This window comes from Buteo buteo, chromosome Z (assembly GCF_964188355.1).
Source record: "Buteo buteo chromosome Z, bButBut1.hap1.1, whole genome shotgun sequence".
NCBI lineage: Eukaryota > Metazoa > Chordata > Aves > Accipitriformes > Accipitridae > Buteo > Buteo buteo.
The window spans coordinates 16164872-16185645 of record NC_134204.1 but is presented as its reverse complement, the minus strand read 5'-3'; the positions used below and the strand labels follow the sequence as shown (position 1 = coordinate 16185645).

At 41.1% G+C, this 20774-nt stretch overlaps 1 protein-coding gene across 3 annotated transcripts in view; it reads left to right on the top strand.

The window, feature by feature from the left end:
- The window catches only part of OXCT1 (3-oxoacid CoA-transferase 1), a 157387-nt gene that overhangs the window by 113333 nt on the left and 23280 nt on the right, over nt 1-20774 (top strand). Inside the window, exons 16-19 of one of the 3 annotated variants that reach the window (XR_012648912.1) lie at nt 5894-6013; nt 7721-7868; nt 11917-11990; nt 13610-13685. The exons of 1 other annotated variant lie outside the window; for it this stretch is intronic. The gene's annotated coding sequence lies outside the window, so the exon portion shown is untranslated. Of the gene's footprint in view, nt 1-5893; nt 6014-7720; nt 7869-11916; nt 11991-13609; nt 13686-20774 lie in introns of those variants that run through there. One more of the 3 variants, XR_012648913.1, reaches the window with a different exon arrangement.

The window sequence follows — 20774 nt, the reverse complement described above, 5'->3', positions numbered from 1 at the left end:
GTGTGTGTGTGTATGCAAGGTAGAAGGATGAAAAAAAGGTTGACAGTGAGCACAAATATTGTGAAAGCACTGATTGAATATCTGCCCCCCCAGTCAGTCAGTAGCTCTTCAGCTCCTCGCTGCCTAGCTATTTCCTCCTCTGTTGGAGCAGGGTACAGCAGGAGTATTAAACTCTAGTGATCAGTTTTGGTTAATAGAAGACAAAAGATGAAACTAGCTCATCTGTCAGGAAGATATGTTTTGGAAATGCCAGCGGGGTCAGAGAGAAGTGAGAGCGACTGGTCTAGCAAGGAGACAAGTCTGAGGAAGACAGTTTTTGGGCAATTTCACTGTTCCAAAGCCTGGAGCCGTGTAGACGCGTTTGTGTATGTGCATGCAGGTAGATGTGGTGTGTCAATGGCAGTAGTTGTCCTTTCATCAGAACAATATTTCCTACTGACATTTTTATCTTTCAGTATGGAAGAATTTTTTGCTTGGAAAACACAGCTTGGAAATAATTAGTCTTACTTTACATTACACTTTTGATTTTAAGCACTTTACCATGGGCAAGCTAATGAATTAATCAAGGATACCTTAATAAAGAAATACAATAGGTCAATAAATTGTTCATATGCATGGCTAATAATTTTATACAATCATAGATGTGCACAGGACCATCTCTAATGCCAGCCACGGGAGCCTGGCACACTCTTTACAAGTAGAGTCTGCATAGAAATTGTGACCAAGGATTGTTAAAAGCCACCCATTCCACAATCTGCCACCTGTCTAAATGAGAAGCATGTGGGTGTGTAATGTCAGTGTCCTCTGCGGGGGCACATGGTCGCTTCCATGTGTGCATGGGGTTCTTGTGTCTTAAAACAGCAGAAGCTGCTGTGCTAGGTGAGGTTTTTCTGGACAGCTTTGTCACTGTCCATAAACAAAATCAAATCAGTCTGAATTGTTAGGAATATTTTGGTCACTCTTCCCAGTTTACAGGAATCCTGCACATTCACTCCCTGCAAGAGGAAGTCCTTTGAGGATAGCTTTTTATTACATAGGAGCTAAGATGGGTATGCTTGTAATGCTTAAAATGTAATTCCCTCTTTCTACTCAGAACATGTAGCAGTCACACTGTGAAGAACAAGATCAGTGCCATCACTCAAAGACTTTGGAGTCACTAGTGTAAAATGAAGGCTTCTCTTATCCAGGCAGTGCATGCAGCCCAATGTTACTTATTTATTCTTCAGAATCACCTACTGTTCATGGCTGTTTAGTCTCATACACAAGTCATACAAGGAGGCACCTGCTTTCTGCCACTTATGCTTATAAGCCCTAGAAACAGTGGCTGAACAGCAGCTTTCTCACTTCCTATAAATACCCAGGTATTTTGAACACCCTAATTCTTTGTGAACATCCACTTAGCAAAAACCACATAGCGCCCAGTGCTGGGCCAAAGCAGGCTGTGAGGACGGTGCTGTGAGAGGCCTGTGGGCTCTCCAAATAATATGGCTGCAAAAATATTTCAAAATGCCCTTGAGTCTACAGAGTTTGACTGGTTTATACAAGAAACAGTGGGCTTGTAACTCATTCTTATACAATACTAATGACATTAAACTATCTTCTCCCAGATGATCTGAGGAGAGATTATTATTTCCTTCATTGCATTTATATTTACAACAGATAATAAACTTTAGAAGGCACAACATAAAGCAATTCACAGCATGCCTCTGCAGAGGCTTTAATGCACAGTGTTAACTTTACTTCCCCCTTCTGTGTACACATATCTAATCAGGATTGTACAGATATTTTACAGGTTTTACAGAATCCCCATCAATAGTATCTGAAGTGTTTCTGTGGTACTTCAGTCAGGCATGGGCCATTCTGTAATATGACTTCAGAGGGAAAAATGTAGTTGCAGAAGAGCATTTTACATTAGAAATACTTCTGTTTAGATTTGAACCTTTTTGAGTTTCAGGTCCTATTAATGTTACATGGATATAGTTCTGGCAGCAATAATAAAAAGCTGTGAAACCAAGGCTGGGTCATATGTAAGGATGGGAATGACCGTCTTACAGAGATCACAATGATGAAAGCACTGTTCATCGACACTGCCTGGCACCAGCACCATGAAAAAACTGCAAATTTCCGACTGAACTTTTTCTGCCTGAAGATATGCAAATAGGAGCTAGGCCTTCCTGAGCCATCAAGTTTAGTCTCCCTCTATCCCTGTCCATCTCTTCATGTTTTCCCATTCACATGTCTGCCAAGCCCCACTTCAGCATGTTGGCTTGCCCACTGCCCAGGCTGAGGCTGCTCCAGAGCCTCTGGTGCCTGGGAACTTTCCTCTCACTTCCAGCTTGATACTATTAGTGGCAGTTTGTACCTTTTGCTGTAGTGCCAAACACACCTCTTGGCTTTAATAATTCTTTTTTTCTGGTGTTTAGTTGAACCACACTGTATTTCAAGAGAAAAATCCCATCACTCCCTGCCAATGGTTTCTACAGCAAACTGCTTCAGGATGTTTCGAGCCCTTGCAGGGACTGGCCAGCCACTCTTACCCATCTGGATGTGTGCCTGCTCTAGTCCACATTCATTCATACCGCAGACAAATGGCTTTCATTGTATGCCATTGCATTTAAAAATCAGATTATGTTAGCAATTTGTTTTATGTATTTTGTAATTTTATTGTTTAATGTTAGTCACTGGATGAGGTAAGCCCATAGCCTGGTGGATGGGACCTCTGACCACATTTCTGCGTGTGGTTACATTCACCTTCTCTCCACCCTCAGGAGTATTTCATTATCCCTTGCAAAGTGGTGGTCACAGAGTTTTGCTCCAGGAGAGCCCATAGCTGGTGGTTTGGGCACTCAGGCAGGTCCTGTGGGCTCAGGCCCTTCTCGGTGAGGTTTCCTTATGGAAACCCTAGCTGTGGGGATTTGGGCAGGCCCTTGGGGTCCACAGGGTCTTTCCAGGGGACAGCAGGGACACAAGGTGTTGATGAACCAGCGTGGCAGGTTGTGGCAGTACACTTCTCTGCCCCCCCATCCTGCCAGCAGGAAATGAAACTTCTCCAGGCAGGGAGAAGGGGAAGGAAAAAAAAAACCCTAAACCCTGGAGGCCACAGGTTGACATTTGAACTGGCCAGTCGAGACGTCCCAGGTACACTGAGGTGACCTTTTTGGCCAATAGGGATTAAATGACCACAGGTCAGACTCGACAGGGGTATAGATGGGATCCTGCCGGAGGACGTGTGGAATCAGCCCTCCTCGGAGCAGCAGGTCTGCAGTCGGGGACTCCCCCTTGGGTCGGGCACCGCCCAAGGTGACTCCTCGAGGGAGAGAGCCCTCAGCTTTTAGGGGACTGACATGTGCATTTTGAGCCATCACTTTAAATCTTGGGGATTCTTAAGTCGTCTGTGTAGTACTAATTCCCCTTACACCATTGAGCCAGTAGTTCACTAATGTTACTAGAGTTCTAACTAACTTTTCTACTCAAGAATAATTCTGAGCTTTAACACCTTTTGGATTTGAGTGTGCGTGCATCCGTAACACAGGTGAGGAGGGAGTCACAAGGTTTAAACTGGTGACTCTGCATCCTGGTGTGGCAAGTCGGTAGTTTTGGGGCTCTGGTGATGCGCTGTACCTTGGAGCTGTTCCCCCAGCTTGTGGGCACCAGTCCAGCCATGGGGATCTGGACACCTTCAGCTCTTCAGCACAATGGCCGAGCACAGGAAGCTCAACCTGTGGCTGCCTGCCACGGTCTGGAAACTCTCCAGTTGAGTGGTACCGATGCCAGGGCAAGGATTTTTGTTGCACCACTGCCATCAGCAGGGGGAATATCACTGAAATAGGATAAGCAAATGGTTCAATGTTACCTGGAATATTTTTGTAGAAACTATGGCAACAGTGTCCCTCAAAATAATAGCAGCTTTGCTGTCTGGGAGCTCACCTTGCACCTGCTTAAGCTGTTACTTGTGGCTAATTCCTTCCCTGCGCTAGGACTGCCCGAACAGGTGAAGCCAAGCACCTAAGTACCTGTTTGAGAGTTTGGTCATTCAGCCACTGTGGCATCAGAGGAACAGCTTGAGACTAATTTTCTCAGTGAAATCTCTGTGTATTCATACAAGTGTGTGTGTGTGTCTGTGTATGATTTTCACCTAGATCATTTTAATTTATAGATGTATAAAAGCTCTCACAGTTTGCTGTTCATCCTGCATTGTTCTTGTACATGGACAAATCACTCTTAAAAACTGTGTCAGAACCAATTATTTATGGCCTGGGGAAGGTATCATTTTTCATTATATTTTATCATTCTGCTTTATACTAATTACAGTCTGGGACTATTTGCTTATTTACTCAAACCTTGGTGGTTTGGCAGTATTTCTAGGTACTTCGCAAGGCAATGCAAAATGCAGAGAAGAGAGTTGCTTCCCGAGAGGGTCTGTTTTCCCTATGCACAGGGCTGCCACCACTATGGATGCATGGAGACACATACATTTTGCTTGTCCTGCCAGCTTATGTGTATTAATGCTATTTAGTGTTCACTGTAAGAGGGGTATTTTGGAGGACTTCTAAGGACCAGTTTGGACTCAGAGCTGCTTTATTTGATGAGGTCTGTTTTGTTTGATGGGGTCTGTAAAGGGCATCTTCTCAGAAGCTGTTACAAGAGCATCTCCTGATGCACCAAGTGGGCTGTACTCTGCCACTTCAGAGCTGTTTTGTACCTCGGGGGCTGTGGCAGAGCATATGCTGCTGCATGGTGTTGCACAGCGGCTGCATTGGGGGAGCTGGGCAGTGCTGTGGCAGTTCCCGTGCTTGTCACCCAGCTCCTGCAGCAGGACCAAGTGCATAGCGAAGAGGCTATGAGCCCTCGTGCTTCCTCCCAACTTTGCTGCAACCTCCCAGGCAGCTGATCTGTCCTGCTACCCTGAGGATGAATAATAGCAATAGTGATAATATGATTTTTTTTCCCAGAGATTTCTGAACTGTACTGCCACATTCAAATGGGAGAATAATTAATAAAAAATAATCCAAGTATTCCAGGCCTATATTTCTTGAGGATTTTTTATTAACATGATTCACTGAATGCTGTTATTAAAATAAAAACTATTGTCCTAGTTGCTACAAACAGAGCCAATATTTTACAGCCAAAGTTGTTCTAGCTGCAGCTGCATAGAGCCTGGTGCTTTGTATTAAGCCAGAGAGAGACAGGATTTGAACAATACATTAGTGCAAAAGGAAAATCTCATAATTTTGTTGCTTGATATGGTGATCCATCTGTAATTCAATATCATCAGTCTTATATCAGATGGTAGTTATATCATTGTGACCTGAGGTACAAATCTGATGGTTGTTTTTTTTCTAAAGTGAATGGAGGACTTTTCAGCCATTTTTAAGGAGTTCTTCTTGCTAAGAGTACAGAAATTGCTTTTACTTGATCCAATTTCACATTAAGACAAAAAGTAAATTTCATGCTACATTTCGTTTTCAGATGTAGGATATAAAATCATAAGCTACAAAAGAAAGTAATGTACTGTTCCTATCCTTTGTCTCATAATAAAACAACAAGAGCCAAAAAAAATAGCATGGAGAGAAACAGAAAGTTTCCTAGGGAAAAAAGCCCTACCATGTGGGAGTGAAACCAAAAGCCTGTGCACCTTTCTATAGAATAAGTTGTGTATTTATTTATTTAAGGAGCCGTGATTTGCCCACTGGAAGGTCAGGAGATTATATCCCCTTCCTACCTCGGTTCCTGCCTGTGGTCCTTACTGAATGCATGATCTTTCATTTGCTGCTCTGATCGGCTGACTAATGGATATTGAGGCTGCAAGATAGCTCTAGTTATTTAGTCTGACCAATATGCCATGTGCTGTAAAAATTCACCCTGGCCCATTGATCTATGATTTATTTTCCAGAAAGATACCCAGTCTTGATTTGGAGAGACCAAGTGATGGCTGCACATCAATGTCTCTTGGTGCTTTGTTCCAGCTGTCAGCATGCTCACCTGCCAGACTTTGTGTCCTCATATCTCTAAGGTGGAGATGTCTGCCATTCATTCTTGTTATTCTCAGTCTGTGACAGAGATGGCTTGTCTTTACTGATGGTTGTATTTCAGCAAGCAGCAAAAGGAGCCCTTATTCACCTTCCGAGCTCTACCGTTCTAGGAAGCTCTGCACTTTTTTATCCAACCAAAAAATATATAGTCATTTTTTAATTATATATTTAAAATATTATGTTAAGACTACCTAGCCACAATCAGAAGTTTGTCCCTTATCTTTGGCTGAGGAATAAACATCAGAAACAGAAATATCACCTAGCAAAGGACAGTTCAGATAAATGACCTTTTCTTTGGAAGCCTTGAGACAGTACACTGCTGGAAAAACATCATCTGAGCATTTCCAGACAATGCAGAAGAAAATTCACTACCAGAGAGATTAGCATGTTGATACACTGATGAAATACTACAAATTCTGACCCTGCCAGATCAAACCCAGCTGCACTTCTTCAATGGCCCCACATTTCTTCATTGTTTTGTGATCAGTATATTAAAAGTAGAAGAAAAAAAAAAAAGATCAGAGATCAGCATCCCTGCAGAAAACTCATTGAGACTCAAACTAAGCACAGCTGAAATCTCTTGACATCTTTCTGTGTTGCCATTGCAGCAGGTATATAAATAATCACTCTTCCAGGCACAACTGTATCAGACAAATCCTAACTCCTGTAACAGCTCTGTGTGATACACAGGTAATTAGTCCTGGCTGTCAGTTATGCTTTCAAGGGTTGTCTTCTTGTTTCTAAGGCAAAATTAGAGTGATTTTTGCTTAGAGGTAACAAAACCCAACAAATGGTCTTATTGAAATTTAGACCTGCCCTCTCAAACAGAAACCCAGAAAGCTGTTCGTGGTTTATTGAATCTCAGTTTCTCCATAGCATGAAGGCCATATGGCCCAGGTGACCAAGAGTACCTGTGCCTCTGTGGAAAGCTGTGACTGACCCCTCATCTGCAAACCTGTGATTGTCACTGTATACAGGTGGTGCCAATGACCTCCTGCGCTGCCCAGCGCCAGGCTGCCACCCCTGCCGTGGTGACAGCCTGCTGTGAAGGACTACTCATCTTCAGGGTCAAAGCTCTCACCTTTGGATGAGGGTTTGCTGGTGTCATGGACAGCTTGCTTCTGGCCTTAAGCTGGAGGCACCAAGAGCAGATGCTTTGGGAGGCTTCTGGCAGGATTTTGATACCACGGAGCATTAAAGTCCTCATATGAGGACTTGTGGACCTCTGTGCACAGAGGTACAACTTTTTGGATCCTGGTTAGGCAGATACTTCTATAGGTCTGTATATTAATAAGTCACCCAGGCTCTATTTCTCCCCCTTTGTTCCCTCCCTCCCATTGTTCATCCTTAGGGAGCTTGTGAGACAAGACATTTATGCCATACTTATGTAGAGATAGCAATGGTTTTCCGTCCTTTCCTTCTTTATGCAGAAACCCCAGAGCTTGGAAAACCTGAACTGATGGGCAGACAGCAGTTGATGGAAGTTTTACCCAGCCAAGACATACATGAGGATTAATAGTTTTGTACCAGTGTTAGGAAATACTTTAATGTTCAGCTTAATCTTTTGGTCTCACCAGTATTTTCAGCACCTCGAAGCAGGCTACCAAAGTAGAGTGTAGCATTGGGGTCATGTTTTGTTTTTGTCAGGAAGATTTCAGGTGGTCCAGAAACTTTCTCTTTTTTTCCAGCAAGGAAACATCTCTACTGATCCACATTCCTGACATGTCTAGTATCGACCGTCACAACCCCTTTTTCCTTTGTCTTAATATGAATGCTACAGGAAGCCTCAGATTGTACAGCATGCAGCTACATGCCTCATAAACAAAGATGGCCAAGGTGAGCAATTGACATCTGTACTTTGCTAACCATGTTTCATTCTCAATTTTAGAACAGAGTTCAAAATCCTCATCATCATCTACAAAAGCAATTGCTAGAATAATTATGAACTCTCTGCTTTAGGGACTTCCCCAACCTCCAGAAAGCTCCATGCTCCAGGGAAGATAATACTTTGGGGGCAGGTTCTTGGTTGCTTGAGATTCACAGAGCATCTTCAGTTTAGTATCCCTGTAGAAAGAGGGGAGAGTGGGCTGAGCATGAGCCTGACTATGAAGTGTATAGCACATTCTTCTTTAAGACATGGGATTAGTACTAAAGCCAATACCATGGCAGGGGGCTTGGAACTAGATGATCTTTAAGGCCCCTTCCAACCCAAACCATTCTATGATTCTAATGCATGCTAAAAAAAAAAAAGCCAAACCAAGACACCTAACCTCCTCCAATATATGTATGTATTCACAACCTGCAGTAGGGCAAGGGATTGGCCCAGGCAAGCAGGAAGATGGGATGACCTGTGATTAAGGTGTTGCCCAGGCTTTACCTCTAGGCTCCTCTTGCCCAGTTTTTAAATCTTTCTGGACCTTGCTATCTCATCTGTAAAATGATGGCTTGAAATACTGCTTTTGTCTTTCATCCAGGTAAAATGAGATTATGTTAATGAATGATTGTAAGGGATTGGGATAATATGATGATAGGAAAAATAACATTTGCTTTTGATTCTACGGTTGGATAAAATCCAACTTTATGCATAAATATCAAAGATTGTTTTTTGAAATTATGAATGTTGGACAAATAAAGAATTCAAGATATGTTTAATTAAAGCCCTTGGAGCAGCTTGGGTGAAAGTCACCATAAAATTGCTCATTATCATATTTCTGCACTGGACTAAAGAGTAGCATCTTTCCCATTTTTTTCACTCAGCCTTGCTTTCTTTAGAAGGCATGTTCAATGCTTTGATACTGTTTCTTGCTTAAATGAGAAGAGCATTGTTTCTACGAAATGGCACAAGTCCAGAGCACGTCCCACTTGTGCTTGTCTGACAAGTTACCGCGATTGTGCCACACCATGCTTACAAATGTGACCAAGCCATTGCTGCCAGTAACAGTCCAAGCCCTGGTTAAACCTCAAATAATAGCCGATGCTGAAAAAGCTGCTGAGCTGAAGAAACCACCCCCTCACACTGCTTATCACAAAACAAAGCTGTTAGGTGTAGTTTTACATGTAGCAGCACTAGCGGTGTGTCTCAAGTCTGGGGAGATGTTCAGCTGCTTTTATTTTGTCTTGTTATTTTGTAAGAAATTACTTAGTCTAGCTGAGATTTAATAAAGCAGTTCTATTATATTTTATGTTGTGGAAAATTATGTTGAAGGAAGAACATACTCAGTAGGAAAGCAGCTGTGCCCTTTCCTAATGGTTGTCTCCCTCAGGAAAGAGGGCTGTTGGCTGTGAGGACTTGCTGTTCCACTGCTCTCTGGGAGCTTTGGGGTCACGGTTCTCACTGCTATTAATTAATGTGAGTTACTTTCTGTGAAAGCAAGCCCTGCTGGCAGCAGGAAAAATTCCACTCACTCTTTCTCTTCTTCCAAGTTTTTGTAATTTTGTCAATAACTGCAATTAATATTTCGAAATCAGTAAACTCAAATGTTGTCAAATTACGTATATACTGCTGTTTTAAAAAAAAAAGGACAAATTGTGGCAATGTGAACACATTGGTACTGGTAGTAAGTGCAGTGGTGTGAAATGAAATCAGTCACGTTACTACTGGAAAATCTTTTGTGATTATCAAGTGAATAGAAAGTTCAGGGATTATTCCCAATTAATTTGATATACAAGACATTCATTCCCTTTGCTCTACACACTAGCTATTTCTACATTAGCCAATAAAATTAAGCTATCCATAAACCTGAAGGCTCTGCTCTCATAAGCAGTTTAATATGCCAATAAGAACAATGCAATTTCCTGAGGATGAATAACTAGGGGCTTGCTGGGAGCTAATGGGCCAAGGTGTGCACAGAAACTATCATACCATTCTGGTCATTAATCCCTGGGATCAGCACGTTCTGATTATTACTGTGTAATTAGTTAATAAAGCCCCTTTCAAAGTGGAAGAGAACCACTTTCTCTGAGCACAATGTGCATTGCATATATCATGGTTTATTCATTCTGGATGAATCTGATTCTCAATTAAGAGGATGTATTCTGGGAACTTAACGTCTCTATTGTAATGTTTCTGTTGTTTCCAACACTGCAAAAATAAAAGATGGTGATGATTATTAATTATTTTAATCTGAAGCAAATTTTTATACCCAACTTATATTGGGAACAGTATTTTGTGTTGGGTATAAAAAGTAGAGGTGAAGGAGGGAAACTGATATTTCAGAGAGAGACATTTGCCTGTGTGACTTGGAGAAGATGACATATAATGTGAGCAACAAATATTTTCACTTTCTGTTGTCCAGAAATGGAGTGATATTTGATTTACTATCTACTACTAAATTCCTATTTACTATGAAATGTATTTTTGAAATAACTGCTTTGAAGAGTAGCTAGTCTTCAAAAAGAATTATCTTGAACTGTTTTAATTTAATGAATATATTGCATGGTATTTAAGTGTAAGTTGCCAGGACAAAGGTTTTGGAACTCAAAACAACATTAGTGCTTTCTATGTCAGATCATAGAGTAAATTCATAGAACAGAATATTCACAGAAACAAATACAGACACCTCTTTGTAGTCAGGTGAAATTATTGTAAAATCTTAAATGAATATTCACAGGTAGGGTTTGGTTTTGCTTTTTTTTTTTCCCTGGCAGTACTTGGCCCAGGTTAACTGATCAACTTCTCAACTTAGAAGACAGATCTTTCCCATTCCTCTGTGGAAGTTTGATGAGTTTATGTCCTGCTCCAGAAGACATAGTAAGAATCAAATCCAGCCAAAATTGTCTCAATCCCTGATCAGTAGCAGGCTGATCTTCTTCATTATTAAAAGGGTCTTTTTCAAGGTATAGATGCCATTGTCAGCATCCTGAAATGGGAAAGCTGACCACCTTACTGATACTCCTTGACCAATGGAGCTGTTACGGGTTCGTATAAGCAATGAACAAAAATGTCACTCTCCTCATACCATCAGATCAACAGTAGTCTATTTTGGTAACAAAACTCTGCTGGGAAATTAATGGGAGCCCCTTTGTAGCCGTTTATTGTATAACAGAAGCTGAAGAAGAGGTTGATTAGGTGGAGTGAGCCCAGCAGAGGGCCACCAGGATGCTCAGGGGCTGGAGCACCTGCCCTGTGCGGGGACCCAGAGGGACACGGCTGCTTGTGCCTGGAGAAGGGAAGGCTTTGGGAACGCCTCAGAGCAGCCTTCTCCTGACTATGGGCAGGTCACTGAGAACATGGAGTCAGGCTCTCCACAGCAGTGCAAGGCAGCATGAGAGGCTGTGGGTCTAAGCTGAAACAGGAGGAGCCCACATTATATATAAAGGGAAACCTTTTTTCCCGTTGGGACAGTCCAGAGTGGAGCAGGTTGCCAAGAGAGGCAGTGGGGTCTGCATTCTTGGAGCTTTTCAAGATCGGCTGGAGAAAGCCCCAAGCCACATGGTCTGACCTTCTTGCTGCTGCTTTTTTGAGCAGGCGGTCACATTGGGGACCTCCTGCCATCCCTTCTAGGCTGGTTTAGCCAAGCCCTTTAGAAGAGAGCCCAGAGACATCCCTGTGCCATGCCTACTTGCTTAAATTGTGGTGTGCTGAATTTGATAAGCCATGCAGTCTCTTTCAGTCCTATCCATGTAAGAGTTTTATCTATTTGTTCACTTGTTTTTTTAAACCAAGTTTATAGTTTGAAACACTTGCTAGCCCTTTTTCCACTCAATGTCTGATTCATGCTGTGACACACTCATGCCATAGTTCTCTGTATCTCTGAACTTCCCATTTCAAGTAATGGTTCTTCCTCACAAGCTAAGATGTTTTATCGAGTACTGTGAACAGTCATTCTTTTAATTATTTTTTTCTATACACCTCTGACTATCCAACATGCTGTCCCTTCTTCAGGTGCATCAGTGTGAGCAGTCTTTAAAAGTCAACTGGATCCCTGGGTGCAACAGACCTCATTCCACATCTGCAAGGTGGTACAGTCTGTATTTGCATTTGTAGTTAAGTCAAGTGAATGTTTCTTCTTCTATGATTGAATTTGCTCAGCTTGGGGATTATCTTGGTGAGGATTCTGCTGTGTGTATCTGCTCTCTGCTGATTTCTTAAATGCATTGTACCTTATTTACAGTCTTCTCCTGCTACCAAGCAAACTTTCCGTATAATTGAGTTTGTTTCATGTTTTAGATCATTGCTTAGGTTATGAGCAAGCTGCTGTGCACTGAAGCTCTAGAAACTATAGCTGGTGAAGGTTTTTCAAATTTCAGGCAACACTTTTCCCTATTATCTTATAAGAAACATTCCAACTCATTAGCCAGTTCATGTGCTTTGAAGCTATTTCAGAGCACTCATTTTTCAATCGTGACTTTGTAAAGAACAAAGTCAAGTATATGTTCCACCATTCAGGACTTCAAGCCAGTTACCTTCAGCTACTCAATAAATTAAATCAACTGTCTGGCAAGAATTGTCTTCCATAAAATCACATTGACTCAAGTTAATTATTGTCTTCCTCTAATTCTCTATCAATTAAACCCCTACGATAGATTAGAGAGACTCTACCTAATAGCAGCCAACAAAGGTTCAATGAAGAAGCTGTTTCTTCAGATAAAACTAAAGAGCATTGACTCAGGAAAAAGGAAGAAGGAGGGAAAGGAACACAGAAAAAGACAGAAAGCTGGGGGTAAGGCAAAAAAGGCCTTAACCTTTGAGATTAGCTGTACCTTCTTGCCTGCAGAGCAAAAACCTTCACTAAATGTCTGGGCAGAATAAAAAGCAGCAGTGGCAAATGTGCTGCCATGGCAGATGTAAGATGGCTCATTTTCTGTGGGCTTAATCTCCTACAATTGATCATTTGATTTCCCACTATTTTGCCTGAGATTGCTATCAATTTAAGCCACCATCTGTCATTCTGTTTGTTCCTGCTGAAGTGTGGACAATGTTGCAGCTCTTCCAGTCATCAGGTATTTTCTCTGGCCTCTCCTAAAATTTATTTCATATAAAAAAATCAACTGTCTAGAATCTTCCTCAGAAAATTTACTTCATGTCTTGTGAAAAAGTTATCTGGCCCTGTTGACTCAAGTGTTTATTCCCTATATACAGCTCTGTGCGCTTCTTTGGTTACTGATGGCCTGGGAATCATTTCATCATTGTCATGAAAGTACTTCATCTAGTACCTTGTCTTGCCTTTTTCCAGAATAAAGCAGTAAATGATTATAGAAAGGCTGTTACTAATAAGGTAGAAAGAGCTGTTCAGTAAATGGGTGCCCATCTTGCTTTATTATTTTTTTTCTTAAAACACTTAAATGGAAATTGCTTTGTTCTTTGCCCTGCCTGCCAAGGGTTTTTATCTAACATTGTTAGCTTCTCTTATTACACCTTCCTATATCCTGAGCTAGACATCATATTCATTTTACCTATTCCTCTTTGTTTCTTTGTTATGTATCTAGCTTCTGTCTGGTCTTCATTTATCCAATAGGAACGTTTACTCAAAAAAAGTTCTCTGCCTTGATTGTAGCTTTTTGACTATCTAAACTTTTCCTAAAGAACTACAATATTAGTTCTTATTCTTTCTCTTTTGCCTGATCTTTTCTTTCAGATGAAGCTGCCTAAAACTTTCTTTCCTCATATACAAGAAAAGAACTGTCTCCTTTTTATCAGTACTGATGCTAATCCATGAATCTTACCTTACAGGATTCGGAAAGAACTAGAACAGGTAAAACTTTTAGACCTTGGAAGACTTCTAAGTGGGAATGTAAATGATGAAATTTTTGGGAGAAGAAAAACAACTTTGGTCAATGATCTTTTAATGCTAAATTAAAATCTATGAACACTTACAGAAAGCTAAAAAAACCCCCACAGAAACACCAGTTAGCAGTCTGAAGGGAGGAACAGATAAGGATAGGATCCAGCAGCATGCCAGGTAGCATCCAAGTCAAAGATGCAATTTCAGAATAGCAACCTGATTAAGACAACAGTCTTATCGTCTACATATATATTCTTCTAATTGTTTTACCATGTTCAATCTACTCGTATGTGTCAAACATGGAAAAAAAAAGCTAAAAAAAAAAGCAAACTAACTCATAGGTAGTATAACCAGCTTTCAAGCTGCTGTCAAGTTATTGTTGTTGTTATTATTATTACTATTATTATTATTAATTGTTATTTGTGCTCTGGACTGTGGTTTCAATTCCCTAAGGTGAGCAATGGTGCCTGTGACACATGGTGGAAATCTTCTACCTACTTATACCTGCTTTATTCCTTTCAACCAGGTTAAAAGCAATGTTGTTAACATTCCAGACGTGCAAATCCTCCCACTAGATTTCTGTATTGCCAATTATATTAAATGTTGTCTTGTAAATGAGAAATTTCCAATTCTTTTTCTTCTTTCTTCAAGTTCTAGCAATTGGAATGCTACTTCTTTTCACTTTTTCTCTCATTGTAGGTCAATTTGTTCATGATTTGCTGAGTTAATGTCTGTGTTACATTTGTCTCCTTTGCATAGTGCCTTATACTTTTAAAGTACTACCTTCCTTACTTCTCTGGTTGCCTCCATTCCCAATAATTATTGCTGCAACACAGGAGATACTGGTAACCTAGTCTTTCAAAAAACTCTTCTGTTTAAGGGTCTGCAAAAAGAAAACCCATTTCATTCTAGTAATATGACTAATGATGTGTCTCCGTTGTTTTTACCCTGTTCCCATCTCCCTCCTGGGGACAGAAAAAATTGAGACAATTTTTTTTTTCTCAACTGTCTAGTTTTGCTTGATATTATATTGGTTCCAGGGTGTATCACCATAAGCAGAGGTTTTCTGGATGTCTTCATAATTCTGTCTAATTCCTGCAGTTTAAGTAAAAAAGCCAGGATTTGTGCAGCATGCAGTATCCTGTATTTGAGACAGCATGCAGTATCCTGTCGTTCTTGTGCCACCAGGAGGAATAGCGTATAATCTCGGTATTGATAATGGAAGTCTATACTCTTGATACAGCTGAAGAACTTCTCTTGGTTGATGCTTACTCCATACCACAAGGATGGCTATCAGGTTACGTCCTGTTTAGCTGAGTTTTGCTTCTTCACAGACAGGTTTCTTGGCAGCTGGCTTGCCAACAACCTGGTAACCATCTGATGTCTCCAGCTACATTGAAAACTGTTTCTGTTTGTCATTTGACTAGCAGTCTCCAGTCTGGACTGTACATGAGTACTGGGGTATGTGGCTTTTATCCAGTCTTGTAGAAAGTCCTGAATATCATCAAGAACTTGAAGTGACTTTATTTTGACATTTCAGTTAGTTGTTTATTGAAAGGGTCATTCGATCTGGACCAACTTTGGTATCTGCACATCTTTGTAGAGTGAAGGAGACTTTAAAACTGATAAAGGTCTCAGCTAAATTTTCCTCAGTGGTATGTCTGAGGACAAGAAGGTCACAATTTTTTACTGCAGCTTGAGAAACATAAGGTGCCAGTGGGATTCCCCCCACAAAACTGCAGAGCACATCTTTTTTATTTATGCAAGCAAACACAGAGATGCTAGCAGAGTTAAAAATCAAATCATATGAGGCTATAGTGATATTTTGTTTTTATTATTTTGCTCTTGCCAGTAGTTAAACCAGTGCAATCATGGGGATGAGAAATGTTTGAAGTGACTATATTTGGATAATGACTGCTAAATACACTTCAGAGAAAATACTTCCTTCAGAGGAAGGGACTTTAATAACTGCTTTTAAAATATACACAGGGCAATTTTGATTTTAGTTAATATGATGCCATATTCATTGAATTCTGAGCTGCACCTGGGTGTATGAGAAAAGCTTAGACCCATGATTATTTTGTAAGCAAATAGCGATATCGCAGTGCTATGTGAGGAATGGTCTTGAGCAGCATAAAAGAGAAAGGGAAAGAATTGTACATAAATGAGCATAAAACAGCTAAAGCCCAAAATTACTCTGCAGAAACAGTTATATTTCCACCGCGCAAGACTGTGCTATGTATTTTGAGTGATAGCATGTGTCCCCTTTCACACAGGGAAAGGGAGTACATACACCTGATGCTGTAACTCCTCGAAACTCTGAGCATCTTCCTCCTGAGCCATGCTGCTGTACTGCCAGCTTCAGCTAAAATTCTCAAAGATTTTCAGAAAGAAAAAGGGAAAGAAAAGAAAAAAAAGGCATCGTAACTCTCTAAGAGCTTGAAGCTTATCCCTACATGCTGCTTTAAAGATTTCCTCCGGTGCTTGCTTATGAACAGAGCAAGAGGCAGCCTCTGCCCAGCCTGGGGTCCCTCAAGGGCTGCAAAGCTAAACTGAGTCACATCCCTGAGCCACAGTGCATAAAGGCAACAGTAGATCTGTTTCTCTGTTGCCTGCAAATCTTACGCCTTATGTATTCCTTGGGCAAACCAACCATAAAAGCAACTATATTGGGGAGCAAAACAATGAAAATGGGTCTCAGTGAGTGACTGTTTTTACCAGGACAGTGTGAACAGCAAGCCGGAGGCAGCATGCCTTGGCTTTGCGATGTGGCCGAGGGACTGGATATTGATATGAATGAGAGAAAGGAAAGATTAAGAGAAGTTGCTAAGCAACTGGGGAAATTATTCTTGGAAATGACATTTGGACTGAAAAGGGCCAATGTCTGACCTAAGCCTTCCTGCTGCAGAGGGGTTAACCTAATAAGAGTGCTATGCACAGTTATCTGCAGTGGGCTCTTCACCATCTTAAATGGAGGTTACTTAATAGCAAGGGAACTAATTTGAAGATAGAAAAGCTGTAAATCCCAGAAGTGAAATGGGCTGAGATGAAACTGAGGAGAAAAAGCAAAATAGTAACTGCTTGCAGCAAGAGAGGCAAAGCCCTGTCATTGCTGCAGCTGGAGCACAGACAGCAGTGTTAGAAAGAAAATGTAACTGTTCAGCACATCAAGTTGCATGCAGTATATTTACAAGTGGCATGTTCAGTATTTTTTGTTTAAGAACACGGTATGACAGTATAGTAATATGCTGGGAAATATAACACCATGCAAAAAGGAACAGAATTATAATGGATTGCAACAGTCACTTGTGCACTGGCCTCCTGAACCCACATTCGTATAAAGAATGTATAAAAGTCATTCCCAATGGCAAAGAAGGGTAGGACTAGTCCCCTGATAGCACCATATAGATAACCTGATAGCACACTTGCATATATACCTGTGTGTAAGTATGCCATACACAGGAATGTATTATTCAGTGTTGCACTGGCAAGGCCAACATCCTTAATGGAAGATAGGGATCAAATGAGATTCACAGCAGTGACAAGGCAGCTAATCTACCTCTAATTTCAATGGGAAAACGAGTATTTGGTATCTCAGGGATTTGGCCGTAGTTCCTACCAACTGGTCTAGACTCTCAACTCCAACTCTAGACAGAGTCAAGAGTGCAGGAATGAAGCTTTTATTTCTAATAGCTGTAATGATCAAAATGTGTTATGGACAATAGTTGGAGCCGGCAAAGTCTTTTACACTACTGTGAATTGCCTTATGCCACTGTGAAGCCAGAATTAGTTTATTCTGCTGAAAGAGAGAAGTGCGAGAGAGGTCAGCTGAGTTCTTGCTTTCACCTGGGCAGAAGGAAGCTGTGGGCAGCCCCAAGGAGCAAAGAACAGGCTCACACTAAGATCATGAAAGATCCTCTTTCTATGGTCCTAACTCTTACATTCCTGATTTAACCATGTTGTCTTGCACCAGCCATTTAATCTAGCTCCATGTTTTGGGCTAAGTAACGTTAAGTTTTGTACTAACTGGAACCAGGAAGCTAATTTTGCACCTTTCTCTGGTATGGGCATTTGCACTAGTATGAAAGGACCGTATCAATACATATGCTTCTTGTAAACTCACTGAAGTACGAGGTAGTGGCCTTTTTATTATGAAAACAGCACATCATCAGCAGCAAGGAAACACACACCTTTAAAAACAAAGAATATTTTTGTGGTTTAACCTTGAAGCTGATCTCATGAAATGTTAAGGTCTAAATGGACTATCAACAACTTATCCCCCTTTGCTATCCCCGTACCCTCAGAGATAGACAAAGGGAGTTGGCATCTCTGATTCTTGAATTTCTTGCTCACCTATCTTATACTTTGGCATACGTTATATGGTTACATCTCTGCTGCACCAAGAAAAATAATGCCAAGCAGTGCATGTTTGCTGTCAACATTTTAAAGCTTGTCAAAATCCTGAAATATTATGCACTGGCTATGCAACTGAAAATAAAATTGTTTGAAATGATGAACCAACTTTTGATTGAAATAGCCTGTTTTGCATCTGCAGAAACTAGTCCATTTTCCTCAAATAGTTCTACCAAAGATGATTTCCTTCAAAAATGAAAAGCCAGTTGGGAGCAGAGAAAGTAGGCAAGCTTGTTTTCCAGTTTATGAATAAAAATGAAGTGTGGAAGTGAAATTTATTGGTTCTAAAATCTTGAAGGACATAGTCACCAGGAACAATCTGTTCAGTTCATTGTATTTCTTAATAAATCAGTTTTTAATGTTGAATATGATTTGATAAGCTTATTTTTTCTTTTGTGTCCAGGAAATTCAAGGCAACTTAACAAGTAAAACTACTCTTAAATTCTGCTGTATATAATTTAGCTGACTCCCAATTTCCATGTAAATGTTGCTTTGACATATCACAAATATGATGTTTCTTAGAGACAGGGCATACGCTGTTTACATTTATGTAAGCAGCTATTGAATTGTAAATGGTTATGTAGCTTAACATAGTTATTCAGTCTTATTTAATCTTGTGAAGTCATTGTCTGCATCCTTGTGTTATCAAGAATTATGAAATCTAGTGAAAGAACTAGCGCAGTTGAAAGAACTATAGCAGTTGAAAATTCACATATAATTATAGCTTCACAACATGAATCAACTTTTCTTTAGGAAAATAAAAAGAGAACAAGATTAAAATGCATGACAACATGAATGAAGACCTATTCTGTGGTGTTGGTATGGTAGTTTACATCAATTCATCCTGAAAACACTGTGTAGATCAGGCTTTTGAGTCAGTATAGCATAATTTGGACATTATGAAATGTTAGATACACTAAAGCTGGCATGGTGGGGTTCATCTTTGCCTTTGCTAAGTAGCAGTTAAATGCATCTGACATTGCTAAGGAGCCAGAAAGCCAGCGCAGCAGGAAAAACAAGCATTGGAAGTTGCAGGAAGAGAGGTGCTAATGGAGCTTGAATGCATGTCCATTTTCACCAGCATGTCCCACTTCAGAGAGCGCTCCCAGCCCATGGCACAGCCAACATGGGACTTGCGGCAGTGCAACAGCAGGACATGCTGCAGCCTGATGTGCACAGCCCACAGCCTGTGTTGGGTTAATGACTGTGCTAGAAACCATTGCAGGTCCAATTCTACAATGATACAAAGTTCTCAGAAACAAGCGGTACGAAAGCTGAAGGAGCTTTAACCTTCACCTCTGATTAAACCAGTTGTCCTGGTTTCAGCTGGGATAGAGTTCATTTTCTTTCTAGTAGCTGGTATAGTGTTATGTTTTAGATTTAGTATGAGAATAATGTTGACAACACACTGATGTTTTCCGTTGTTGCTAAGTAGTGTTTATACTAAGTCAAGGATTTTTTAGCTTCTCATGCCCAGCCAGTAAGAAGGCTGGAGGGGCACAAGAAGTTGTGAGGGAGGACAGCCAGGGCAGCTGACCCAAACCGACCAAAGGAATATTCCATACCATGTTACGTCACATCCAGTATACAAACTGGGGGGAGTTGGTCAGTGGGGATGGATCGCTGCTCAGGAACTAACTGGGCATTTGCTGGCAAGTGGTGAGCAATTGCATTGTGCATCACTTGTTTTGTGTATTCCAATTCTACTACTACTATTATTATTATTATTATCATAATCTTTATTATTTTCTTTCTTTCTGTCCTATTAAACTGTCTTTATCTCAACCCATGAGTTTTAATTTTTTTTCCCTAATTCTCTCCCCCATCCCACTGGGTTGGGGTGGAGTGAGTGAGTGAGTGGCTGTGTGGTGCTTAGTTGCTGGCTGGGGTTAAACCACAGCACCAATTCTGAGAAAGTATGGATATAAAAGTAGCTCTAACCTTGAGCATGACCAGTGCCCGTGCAGCCCCAGGCAGCAACACAGTGGATAAGCTGGCAGCAACTTTACCTTTGCCTTCCCCTGAGTTTTAACACCACAGGGGCTTACTTGGGCCAGGGAGCAGCACTGGGATTGCGTTAATACATACAGCTAGCAGTTTTTACTGACAGAGAGTGTGCTCTGACTGCTCCTGTTCTAGCTGGGGAGATGGATGTAAGTGGCTTAACTCCAGGGTCACGGGGTCACAAGCATTGAAACTGTCTCTAAGTCCAGGGAAATCTCCTGCTTCCAAAAGGGCAGCTTTCTGGCCTTTTCTGACATTAAAACTATAGGTGCCTACAGTAATATCTGTAGTCATGAAAACAAAATAAAATGTAGGGAGGAAAGGAAAAGACAGAAAACTTATCAGAGTTTCTACAGTACATTTTTTCCTATCTTTATCCATTTGAAGCACCACACCTTTCCAGCAAACTTAGTAGGTGAAAGCAGGAGTTTGGCACTTGGTTTGTTTGCTAACACTAAATGCTGTGCCGTGCAGGAGTGCAGCTCAGTGCCGTGCGGCAACTCCTTCGTTCGTCCCTGCCAGGGAGCTTGAGGGACCGGGGGGGTCATGGGCCACATGTTGGTGGGTTGGCGAATGCCCCCACTCAGCTCCTCTGTGGCCA